The following is a 12,540-nucleotide window of genomic DNA, read 5'->3' as shown; positions in this document are numbered from 1 at the left end:
ATTAATGTAGAAATATTTGGTAATTTCTCTTGTAATTTACAATGTTCAACAATGAAATGCCACCAAATAGATTTAAATTTAGAGTAACCAATTCTTTTCCCGTAATTAAGGGGCAACTTAGCGTGGCCAACTCACCTGCCAGGCACATCTTTTGGGTTGTGGGGGTGAACAAAGAACAAAGAAAAGTACGGCACAGGAATAGGCCCTTCGGCCCTCCAAGCTTGTGCCGACCATGCTGCCCATCTAAACTAAAATCTTCTACACTTCCTGGGTCCGTATCCCTCTGTTCCCATCCTATTCCTGTATTTGTCAAGATGTCCCTTAAATGTCACTATCGTCCCTGCTTCCACCACCTCCTCCGGCAGCGAGTTCCAGGCAGCCACTACGCTCTGTAAAAAAAACTTGCCTCGTACATCTCCTCTAAAACTTGCCCTTCGCACCTTAAATCTATGCCCCCTAGTAATTGACCCCTCTACCCTGGGAAAAAGCCTCTGACTATTCACTCTGTCTATGCCCCTCATAATTTTGTAGACCTCTATAAGGTTGCCCCTCAACCTCCGTCGTTCCAGTGAGAACAAACCGAGTTTATTCAACCACTCCTCATAGCTAACGCCCTCCATACCAGGTAACATCCTGGTAAATCTACTGCACCCTCTCTAAAACCTCCACATCCTTCTGGTAGTGTGGCAACCAGAATTGAACACTATACTCCCAAGTGTGGCCTAACTAAGGTTCTATACAGCTGCAACATGACATTCCAATTCTTATACTCAACGCCCCGGCCAATGAAGGCAAGCATGCCGTATGCCTTCTTGACTACCTTCTCCACCTGTGTTGCCCCTTTCAGTGACCTGTGGACCTGTACACCCAGATATCTCTGACTTTCAATACTCTTGAGGGTTCTACCATTCACTGTATATTCCCTACTTGCATTAGACCTTCCAAAATGCATTACCTCACATTTGTCCGGATTAAACTCCATCTTCCATCTCTCCGCCCAAGTTTCCAAACGATCTAAATCCTGCTGTATCCTCTGACAGTCCTCAGAGGCCTTACTGAAGTCCATATAAGACAACATCCACTGACCTACCTGCATCAATCATCTTTGTGACCTCTTCAAAAAACTCTTATCAAGTTAGTGAGACATGACCTCTCCTTCACAAAACCATGCTACCTCTCGCTAATACGTGGATTTGCTTCCAAATGGGAGTAGATCCTGTCTCGAAGAATTCTCTCCAGTAATTTCCCTACGACTGACGTAAGGCTCACTGGTCTGTAGTTCCCTGGATTATCCTTGCTACCCTTCTTAAACAAAGGAACTACATTGGCTATTCTACAGTCCTTCGGGACATCACCTGAAGACAGTGAGGATCCAAAGATTTCTGTCAAGGCCTCAGCAATTTCCTCTCTAGCCTCCTTCAGTATTCTGGGGTCGATCCCATCAGGCCGTATCTACCTTAATACCGTATCTACTTATCTATCTTTAATATTTTTCAAGACTCCCAAAACCTAGTCTTTTTGGATCTCAATGTGACCCAGGCTATCGACTCTAGACTCAACATCCACCAATTCCTTCTCTTTGGTGAATACTGATGTAAAGTATTCATTTAGTACCTCACCCATTTTCTCTGGCTCCACACATTGATTCCCTTGCCTATCCTTCCGTGGGCTAACCCTTTCCCTGGCTACTCTCTTGCTTTTTATGTACGTGTAGAAAGCCTTTGGATTTTCCTTAACCCTGTTTGCCCATGGCTTCTGGGGTGGACCATGTAGTAAGTGGTCACACACAAGGCAGCTCCTGCCCAAGGTTACAGAAAAGAGCTTTTTTAATCAATACGGGGTGGAATTTTATTGAAAAGATGTAGGTGAATGTTGGAGGAGTACTTTCCCCCAGGAATGGTATGTTTCTTGGTTACCAGACCTGGCAGAAACAGTGAAAGATTTGGCTGAAGCTGCAGCAAAGAGAAAAGCCTCTTCCAGCATGCAGTCGGGGGAAGGGCGAGCTTAATGGCCTCAAACTGACTTGAGGGCCTTAATTAAAGCTGAATTCTAGCAGCAGAGGGAACAACTGTGAAAAGATCTCATCAAGGCCATTGACGAAGCGGTGATGGCTGACTTCCGGTGACGGGCGGGAGGCAGCCGCGCGTTGGAGGGCTCCCGTTTGGGAACGGCATTGTCGGGGATTGACACCCGGTCCTAGGGGCAGAGAAGGCCAGGAGAAAGCACAGGGAAGGGATATGTCAAGGTGCAGTAAGAAAACGGCTGTGAAAACAGCTGAATGTTTGTTGGGGAGTATAAAGATCACCGCGGGGTCACCAAGGAAAATGGAGGCTGGAGCACCAGGGGAGGCCGCATTGCTTACGGCTGAAGAAATAACTAAGGTGATGGCTGCGGAATTCGAAAGGGCGTTTACAAAATACATGGAGACAATGAGGAAGGAGATGAGGGAGGTTTTGAGTGTGCTGGTGGAGGAGGCGATTTCCCCGGTGACGACGGCGGTGGCAAGCGCAGAGGCGGAGGTGCGGGAACAAGGCGAGGCACTGAAGGAAGTGGAAGAGACACTATTGCAGCATGGTGATCAACTTACGTCGATGGGGAAGGAGATGCAGCAGGTGATGGAAATTAATAAGGATGGAAATCCAGGCGACAGAATTTGAGGATTGTGGGGCTGCCCGAAGGAGTTGAAGGGCCGAGGCCGACTGAGTATTTTGATGCGATGCTGGCGAAACTATTGGGGGAGGGGGAGGATCCCTCCCGATATGAACTGGATCGGGCTCATCGGTCGTGGAGGCCTGTACCAAAGGCGAATTAGCCTTCCGTAGGTACAGTGTGAAGGAGACGGTCCTGTGCTGGGCCAAGCAGAAGCGGGTGGTGCAGTGGGCTGGAGCTGGTATACGTGTATACCAGGGCTTTACGATGGAGCTGGCGGGCTGCTTTCAACCGGGTGAAGAGGGCACTGTACATTAGCAAGGTGCAGTGTGGCATTGTACATCCAGCGAAGCTGAGGGTGACTTACAAGCTCAAGGACTTTTATTTTGGAATGGCGGAGGCAGCGGAGGAGTTTGCAAAGGCAGAAGGACAGTAGCAGAACTAAGAAATTGAGAAATGGCCATGTGCCGATGTAACCTCATGACTGTATTTTTTTTTTTTTGTTTGTTTCACTGCATGCGGGTGTATGGGCTAAAGGAGCCAATGTATATATTTGGACAAGGGAAGTGATGGGACTTTCACTCGAAGTGATGGCTCTTTGGGGTGTAGGTGGAATGCGGGGTTTGTGAGCTGAAAGGGGATTTTTGGGCTTTCCTAGGGTCGGGCAAGGGGGAAAGGGACCTGGGCAGGGGCCTCCACGCTGGCCGGTCAAAGCCAGCCAGTGTACGGGAGTGAGGTGGGGGGAGGGACTGTGGCCATCGGAGCCTGGCAGAACAGGGTCCGAGTGGTCTAGCCGGGGTGGAAAGTTGGGGGGAAGGAACCGAGGTTGGGGGAAGGAGTTTTACAAGAGGCAGTGGACTGGAGGAGTCGGGGGAGGGGGGTTACAACTCTTGGGTATTATGTACGGCACTCTTTCAGAGGTTGGACGGCGTTGAGTGTGTGTGCGGGGGAGAGGGGGGGGGGGGGGGGGGGGAGTGGACTCTATGGTGACCATGGGCAGTCCCGGACTCCTTTTTTCTTTTTCTCCTTTGTTTTTTGTTTCCACCGTGGGAGGGTTTGTTTTATTGGATGCATATATTGACAGGTGGGCCGTTGTTTGCGGTGGTGGGAGGATGGGATTGTTGTTATTGTTAAGAGGATTGATTTTGTATTTGTTACCGTTTACTGTCTGTGGGTGGGGTGTAAATTTTGAAGGAAAATGTGAAAATGGAGAATAAAAACATTTATTAAAAAAAACCCCTATTTGCCAAGGATTTTTTGTGACCCCTTTTCGCCCTCCTGACTCCTTGCTTAAGTTCCTTCCTACTTTCCTTATATTCCACACAGGCTTTGTCTGTTCACAGCCTTCTAGCCCTGACAAATGCCTCCTTTTTTCCTTTTTAAAAAAATGAATATTTTTATTCTCCTTGTTCACATTTTCTCCCGAATTTACACCCACCAACAACAAACAATAATCAACAACAAATATGTCAAACCCCATAACAATAACAACGATCCCATCCTCCCACCTACCCCCAACATCAGCCTGCATGTTTACATAAACAAATGACAAAAAATGAATTGGGGATTACCCACAGCCATCTTTAATAAACACAGCCCCCCCTCCCCCCCTAATGTTCGATGTTATCCAGTTCTTGAAAGTGCATAATAAATAGTGCCCAGGACTTGTAGAACCCCTCCGAGCTTCCCCTCAGTTCGAACTTAACCTTCTCAAGGGTCAAGTATTCCAACAGGTTCCCCCGCCACGCCAGGGCACAGGGTGGAGAGGCTCCTCTCCATCCCAGCAGGATCCGCCTTCGGGCGATCAATGAGGCGAAGGCTGTATCTGCCTCCGTACCCGTTTCCAACCCTGGCTGGTCCGACACCCCGAATATGGGCTCCCAGGGACCCGGTTCTAGTTTCACACGCACCACCTTGGAAATTACCCTAAACACCTCCTTCCAGTACTCCCCCAGCTTTGGGCAGGACCAAAACATATGAATGTGATTAGCCCCCCCCCCCCCCCCCCCCCCCCCGCAATGCTCACACACATCTTCTACCTCTTCAAAGAATCAGCTCATCCTCGCCTTCGTGAGGTGTGCTCTGTACACCACCTTCAGCTGTATCAGCCCCAACCTCGCACATGAGGTGGAGGTATTCACTCTCCGGAGCACCTCATACCAGACCCCGTCCTCTATAACCTCTCCCAACTCTTCCTCCCACTTTGCTTTAATCCCCCCCAGTGGTGCCTTATCCTTTTCCAACATAGCTCTGTACACCGCTGACACTGCTCCCTTCTCCATTCCTCTTGCCGTCAGCACCTCCTCCAGCAACGTGGAAGCCGGTTCCTCTGGGTAGCTCTGTATCTCCTTCCTGGCAAAGTCCCGAACCTGCATATATCTAAACACTTCTTCCTGCTCCAGCCCATACTTCGCTTCCAGCTCCCTCAATGCTGCAAATCGACCCCGAAGAAACAAATCTTTTAGCGTCTTAATCCCCTTCTCTTCCCATTTCCGAAAGCTTCCATCCCACTTCCCTGGCTCAAATCTGTGGTTCTCCCGAATCGGCATTTCCCTTGACCCTGCCCCCAATCCGAAGTGTTGCGAAACTGCCTCCAGATTTTCAATGAAGCTATTATTACCGGACTCGCTGAGTATTTCCCCGGACCAATCGAGAGCGGCGCTGTTGCTAGTGCTTTCAGCCCCGACACCCTGCACAGACTCTCCTCCATTCTGACCCACTGGGAATCAACCCCTCTGACCCAGCTCCGCACCTTCTCCACATTCGCCGCCCAGTAGTAGTACATCAGGTTCAGGAGACCCAAATCCCCTGCCTGCCTTCCCCTCTGTAGCAGCACATTTCTCACTCTGGCCACCTTCCCTCCCCATATGAACGAGGTAATCCATCCCTCAATCTCCCTGAAAAAAGACTTTGGCAGGAAAATCGGTAGGCGTTGAAAAGTAAACAGAAATTGCGGCAACACATTCATTTTAATCGCCTGTACCTGACCCGCCAGTGACCGAGGAAGACCATCCCACCTTGCCAGATCAACTTTCACTCTCCCCACTAAACTAGTGATGTTGTACTTGCGAAGCCTTCCCCACTCCTGGGCAATCTGCACCCCCAAATATCTAAAGTGAGTCCCAGACCTACGGAATGGCAGCCCCTGCCTCCACCCCCGGCCGAGACACCACAAAATACTCACTCTTGTCCGGGTTCAGCTTGTACCCCGAGAAAGACCCAAATACCCGCAGTAACTCCAATATTCCTCCTATCGACGCACTCGGTTCCGACACATACAGCAGCAAGTCGTCGGCATATAAGGACACCCTATGCTCTATCCCCCCCACCCCGCACTATTCCTTTCCATGCTCCCGAACTTCTTAATGTGATGGCCAATGGCTCAATCGCAAGTGTGTGGTGAATGTAATATATATGTTAATTCACACTGTTGTTGTAAGCGCAGTAGCGCTGTCCTACCACTAGGGGGAGTAGCGCCGGGAGCACCTAGGAACTTGTACTGGGCTCCACCCTTGGTTCCGCCCACGAATCCTCCCCCTAGTGCAGCTGTATAAGTACCCGTGTCCAGAGTCAGCCTGGGTCACTACGAGTTCATCGACAGGTAACAGGCTGGCTCTGAAGTAAGTCGATTAAAGCCTAGATTCACATCGGAAACACGTGTCTGGTGAATTGATGGTTCCATCAAAGTACAAACAGCAGGGGGACATAGGACATCTCTGTCTCGTCCCACGGTGGAGAGAAAAGTATCTCAAACTGATATTGTTCGTGCGGACACTCACCTTCGGCTCCTTAGATAATAGCTTTACCCAGTTCACAAATCTTGGTCCAATTCCAAACCACTCCAGCACTGCCATCAAGTGCCCCCATTCTGCCCGATCAAAGGCCTTCTCGGCATCCAATGCCACAACCACCTCTGTTTCCTTCCCTTCCGCCGGTGCCATAACGACGTTCAAAACCCCCCTAAATTTGAAAACAGCTGCCTCCCTTTCACAAACCCGTCTGATCCTCACCTATCACCTTCGGGAGGCACTCCTCCATCCTACCCGCCAGTACCTTCGCCAATATTTTTGCATCCACATTCAGAAGTGATATGGGCCCATACGACCCACACTCCGTCGGATCCTTATATTTTTTAAGCAACAGTGAAATCGATGCCTGCCCCAAGGTTTGTGGCAGCACTCCCTTCCCTATCGCCTCTTCAAACATCCCCACCATCAGGGGTGCCAACTTATCCTTAAATTTTTTATAATATTCCACCAGAAACCCATCTGGCCCTGCCACCTTCCTGACTGCATCCTCCCAATCGCACCTTTTATCTCCTGTTCCAGTATTGCTCCTTCTAATGTAGCCATGTCCCCCTCCCCTATCCTCGGGTACTCCGACTTTTTTCTTTTGACAAGGCCTACAATATCTCTCGTTATCCAAGGTTCCCGAAATTTGCCGTATTTATCCTTCTTCCGCACAGGAAATGCCGGTCCTGAATTCCTTTCAACTGACATTTGAAAGCCTCCCACGTGTCAGATATTGATTTACCCTCAAACACCTGCCCCCAATCTAGGTTCTTCAGTTCCCGCCTAATATTGTTATAATTAGCCTTCCCCCAATTTAGCACATTCACCCTAGGACCTCTCTTATCCTTGTCCACTAGCACTTTAAAACTTACTGAATTGTGGTCACTTCCCGAAATGCTCCCCTACTGAAACTTCTACCACCTGGCCGGGCTCATTCCCCAATACCAGGTCCAGTACAGCCCCTTCTCTAGTTGGACTATCGACATATTGTTTTAAGAAGCCCTCCTAGATGCTCCTTACAAACTCTGGTCCAAGCCCCAAGCACTAAGTGATATTGGGGAAGTTGACGTCTCCCATCTCAACAACCTTGTTGTTTTTACCCCTTTCCAAAATCTGTCTACCTATCTGCTCCTCTATCTCCTGCTGACTGTTGGGACGCCTGTAGTAAACCCCCAACATTGTGACTGCACCCTTCTTATTCCTGATCTGTCTGACCCACACAGACTCAGGGAGAATGTGCAAACTCTACACGGACAGTGGCCCGGGTCCTCAGCGGTGTGAGGCAGCAGTGCTAACCACTGCAACACTGTGCCGCCCACTACCAAATAGACTTTTGAAAGATATTATATAGCATCCCCACAGTGTAGAATGAAGCCACTTGGCCCATCAACTCTGCACCGACTTGCTGAAAGAGAATCCTACCGAGGCCCACTGCATCGCCCTATCCCCATAACCCCAACTCACCGATACATCTTTGGACTGTAGGAGAAAATTGGAGCACTCGGAAGAAACCCACGGAGACATGGGAAGGACATGCAAATTCCACACAAAGTGACCCAAGACTGGAATTAAACTCGGATCACTGGCTTTGCTTAAATAGTAGAAAGAAGTAGAAATTGCAGCATGCATATTTTGGAAGTTAATTGGGATAATCATCCTGTTACTGGAGGAGGTTTTTCCCCCATAGATTCAAATGATTTGGTTATTTACCTTCTTTGCTGGTACGTTCAATTTAATTTCTTCAATATTTTGTGTTGGGACAGTAAAATAGTTGCCTCCAACCAAATCGCATGATTGTGCCACACAATTTCACAGACCTCCCAACCAGCTGTAAACCTTGCCAACGTGAACTTAAGGTTGGGGGGTGATCCTGTAGGGGGAAGCCTGTTAATGATATTTAAAAGTATTTAAATTAGGTTCCCGACGATTACATCAATTGATAGGGGTGGAGACAATCTCGGAGGAAAGAATCTTGCCTTTGGCCTCTTGTGGGATTTTGTGCCCATGTCGCCACGGGCGCAAAATCCCAGATATGAAAAGATTAACGGAGGAAGTGTTTTTTAAAAAGGGACCATTGAGAAACAATAATGGACATTGTAAATAACATTTGTTATTCAATTTATTCAATACCATTGATAATACCATCTGGTTCTGATGCCTTCTCTGCCTGCATGGAGCTGATACTCTTTGTGATCTCTTCCAATCCTATTGGTGCTTCCAGGTGCCCGTGTCTATCATCCCCCACGATTAGCATGTCCAGTCCATCGAGGAGCTGTTTCATCCCCACATCCCCATTGGGGGTTTTGGGGTGGGCAGCCCTCGGTAGAAGGTCTCAAACACTCGGTTAACTCTTTGCACAATTGCTAATCTGCCTCTGCAGTCCTTCACCTGCGCTATTTCCCTCGAGCGTGCCTACTTTCTAAGCTGGTGAGCCAGTAGGCGGTTCGCCTTTTCCCTGTGTTTATAAAAGGTCCCCGTGTGGTGGAGTTGGTGCACTACCTTTCTGGTGGATAGCAGGTTAATGTCCATCTCGGCTTTTTCCTCTCCGCCAGAAGTTATACGGTCGGGGCCTTGGAGTACTTTCTGTCAACCTCCAGAATGGAGTTGATCAGTTGTTGCCTGGCCACCCTCTCTTCCATATCTCTTCATGCCTTGTAGGCTCTAATCTCTCCCTTAATCACCGCCTTCAGTGCCTCCCAGAATGTGGAGGGTGAGACCTTCCCGTTCCTGTTATTTGGAATGTACTTGCTGATGGCTTATGATATTTTCTGGCAGAAGACCTTGCTGGTCAATAGGTCCATGCCCAAACTCCATGTGGGGCACGGTGTACTGGCCACGGCCCGTCTCCAACCTCACATTCATGTAATGTGGAGCATGGTTGGAGATAACTATCGCAGATTATTCTACTTTTATTATTCCTGGAAGCACCAGTTTCCCCACTACAAAGATGTCTATCCTTCAGTGTGCTTTGTGGACTGGCGAAAAAAAAAGAGAATTCCTTCTCATCGGGGTGTAGCAACCATCATGAGTCCACTGCCCCCACCTGCTCCATGAATGTTCCCAGTTCCCTGGCTATGCCCATCCTTTCCCCGGTAAAGGGTTCGAATGGTCCGTCAGTGGGTCCTGTACGCAGTTGAAGTCGGCAAACCCCCCCATGATCAGTCGGTACGTGTCAATGTCGGGGATTTCCGTCATGGTATTTTTTATGAAGCTTGTGTTGTCCGAACTGGGCGCGTACACATTTACCAGAACTACTGGAGCCCTGTCTATGACACTGCAGACCATGACGTACCGTCCCCCTGAGTCCGTGACTGTCCTAGTCGCCATGAATTCTATCCTCTTTCTAAACAACATGGCTACTCCCCTAGCCCTTGTCCGATAACATTAATAAGTCTGTCCCCAGCGCTTACTTACCCACAATCGGTCCTTCTCCCTTAGGTGTGTTTCCTGCAGGAAGGCTATGTTGGCTTTCAGGCTTCTTAGGTGGGCGAAGACTCTGGATCTTTTCACTGGGCCATTAGGTCCACTGACATTCCAGATGATAATCCTGCCCCCCGCTCCTGCTATACTTACTTGGTGGACGCACCCCTACCCCCGGGGGTTTCCCTTCGTCAGGGGGCTTCAGTCACCGTTCTCACCATGAGGCTGGGCCCCTGCACTCCGGAGTTTCCATTTGTCCAGGGAGTACCCAACATCGCTGCCAACTGTGTGTATGCCACGTAGGCGTGTCCCCGCACTCGAGGTTTCCTTTTGCCCAGGGACTTTTCAAAGTGGCTGCAGCGCGATCTTGTTTCCTCAACCTGTTCCTCACTCACCCAAGCCCATAGGAAGCCCATCTCATTTTTCCTGCTCTGTTCTTTCCTCCCCGCCCCACTTTCCTGCTTCACCCTTAGCCCAAACCCCCCCCCCCCCTCCCCCTGTGCTTTCTCCTTCCCTGTGCGCAACCCTGACCAGGCGTTCCCTCCCTGCTAGGCTATTTCTGCTAGTGTGGTCGGCCCCTCCCGGGGCTAGTCTAGCCCCTTCTTTACATTTGGGGATGTAATCTGTCAGGTCTTTGCACTCAATGCCTTCCGGCAGGCCCACGATCCGAAACAGACCTCGGCTTTCCCCGTTATGTTCCACTGGACCACCACCAACCTTTTCACTTCTGCCTCCCGGGCGACAATTTTGTTGCTCTGGTCTGTTGAGGCCTTTTTCAGGTCGAGGATCATCCTCTCTGGAGTTGTCACTTTCTTCCCCAGCTCATTAATTGCCTTTTACATGGTGGACATCGCCTTTGCCACCACCACCTTGACCGCCATATGGCTTTTAATGCTGATCGCCTCCTTCATGAGGAAGCTCTTCCATCCTTGTCCAGGTGGTGGTGGGGTGGGGGGTTGCTGATGCTGGGGTTGTTGCCCGCTGTAACTGCTGGTTGGCTGGGGCTCCTTCGTCTTGTGGGTACTCTGTCTTGTCTGCCTTTCTGCTGCTTTTGCCATCTCTTTGGCCCCTTGAGCTCTGTTTGCTGCCATCTTTTCTTGGTTGCCCTCCTTTTACTGTTGAAGGATTTTTTCTTTGAAATTTGGGCAAAATTCGATTAAAAGTGCTTTTTTTTGTACTGGTTTGGAGGTGAATAACCTGATGTGTCCACTTAGCAAATCACCGTCACCGGAAGTCCGGTTTCATGATTTTTAAAAGCAGAAGTGAACCACGCCATCAGGAACTCAGCCCATCGGAGGCGGAAAATCGTGGAGCCCCTGGAGAACACTGGCTCAGGCCCACTAATGATATGCAAAAGATGTTTACTGCACGTGTGTTCCAGACTGCATTGACACCGCTGTTGAGGCACCAGAGAATGCAATGTGGTGTCAAATTGGAACCTGCTGCGATTTTGGCATCGGACTCTATTCTCCGCTCAATCGCATTTCCTGATTTTGGCGTCAGCCAACGGAGAATCCCACCCATGAAATTTGGGAGAAACAACATGCAGAGATTATATCATCTGCCACCTACCTGTCCACTCCACCAACTTGCCAATGTCCTTTTGAAGATCAAAACTGTCTTCCTCACAATTTACAATGCTTCCAGGTTTTGTATGATTTGTAAACTTTAAAATTGTCCCCTGCACACCAAGATCTAAATTATATATATGGAAAAGCAGGTGTCCCTCCTCTGTCGCCATGGCCTGGGTAACATCTGATTCCTTGATAAACACGGATGATTCATTCAACAATGCAGCAGCTGTGTGCAAGTCCCTTTTTTTGATCACTGGTCTGGTCTTACTCCTGCTTTTACCGACCCCCCCCGCCCCCCCGCCCCTTTTTACTATTTCTGGCTCTTTGAAGATCGCAGGTCAAGTTGATAATTCAGGCAGTAAACGTGCATCCGACATTTAGCCTCAGAAATCGGGCATTGAAAAAAATACTAATCACTGATTTGTAACTCCCCTATTGTGCACAATTCTGGACACCAGCAAACTGCAGGAAAGGTTCCAATGGAAAGGGTACAGAGGAGGTTTACCAGGAACTTTATTTACGTGGAGAGTTTGGAGAAATTATTATTGTTTTCCTTAAAAGCTGGGATGGAGCAAGTCGAGAAATCAATTTAATCTGGTTGGTAACCAGAGAGATTCAAATAATTGGCATACAGGGGAAGAGCTTTTTAAAACAGAAATCTCACACACAATTGTTACTAAGTGAAAGGGTGATTGAATGAAAGCCCGCAGGATATTTCGAAAGGTCATGTAATTTAAAGGTTTTTTTGAGTTCTGGAGAAAAATATAAGTGAGGGACTAAATGTTATATGGCTTGTTCAAAGAGACGACGCCGCGGGACAGCCCCGCATATGCCACAGAGTTCTCTTGATTGCAAAAATGACAATTAATAGCACAGTCCGCTTCACATTTAAAAAACACGACAAAAAACTATTCAATAATATGGCAACGAAAAGACCATTATTTTAAAATAAAATGATAAACGGCGATGTCCGCGGTACACCCTTTAGCACAAACAGCGTGTATTTTCTACGATCTCTGGTAATTAGTTCTTGAAGTTTGAGGATGAAAGTGTAACAAAAAACTTTTCTGAAGTATTATTTTTTTGGCCAGGTAAGGCCTCTCTTC

Source organism: Scyliorhinus canicula, chromosome 11 (genome assembly GCF_902713615.1).
Source record: "Scyliorhinus canicula chromosome 11, sScyCan1.1, whole genome shotgun sequence".
Lineage (NCBI taxonomy): Eukaryota > Metazoa > Chordata > Chondrichthyes > Carcharhiniformes > Scyliorhinidae > Scyliorhinus > Scyliorhinus canicula.
Note: the sequence above shows the minus strand (reverse complement) of the source record.